Here is a 521-nt window from a genome sequence, read left to right on the forward strand (position 1 = left end):
GACACTCGACACTTGACACTCGACACTCGACACTCGACACTCGACACTCGACACTCGACACTCGACACTTGACACTCGACACTCGACACTCGACACTTGACACTCGACACTCGACACTTGACACTCGACACTCGACACATGACACTTGACACTCGACACTTGACACTTGACACTTGACACTCGACACTTGACACTCGACACTCGACACTTGACACTTGACACTCGACACTTGACACTTGACACTTAACACTTGACACTTAACACTCGACACTCGACACTTGACACTCGACACTTGACACTCGACACTTGACACTTGACACTCGACACTCGACACTCGAAACTTGACACTTGACACTTGACACTCGACACTCGACACTTGACACTTGACACTCGACACTCGACACTTGACACTCGACACTCGACACTTGACACTCGACACTTGACACTCGACACTTGACACTCGACACTTGACACTTGACACTCGACACTCGACACTCGACACTTGACACTCGACACTCGAC

This window comes from Coccinella septempunctata, chromosome 3, assembly GCF_907165205.1.
Source record: "Coccinella septempunctata chromosome 3, icCocSept1.1, whole genome shotgun sequence".
In the NCBI taxonomy this organism is placed as follows: Eukaryota; Metazoa; Arthropoda; class Insecta; order Coleoptera; family Coccinellidae; genus Coccinella; species Coccinella septempunctata.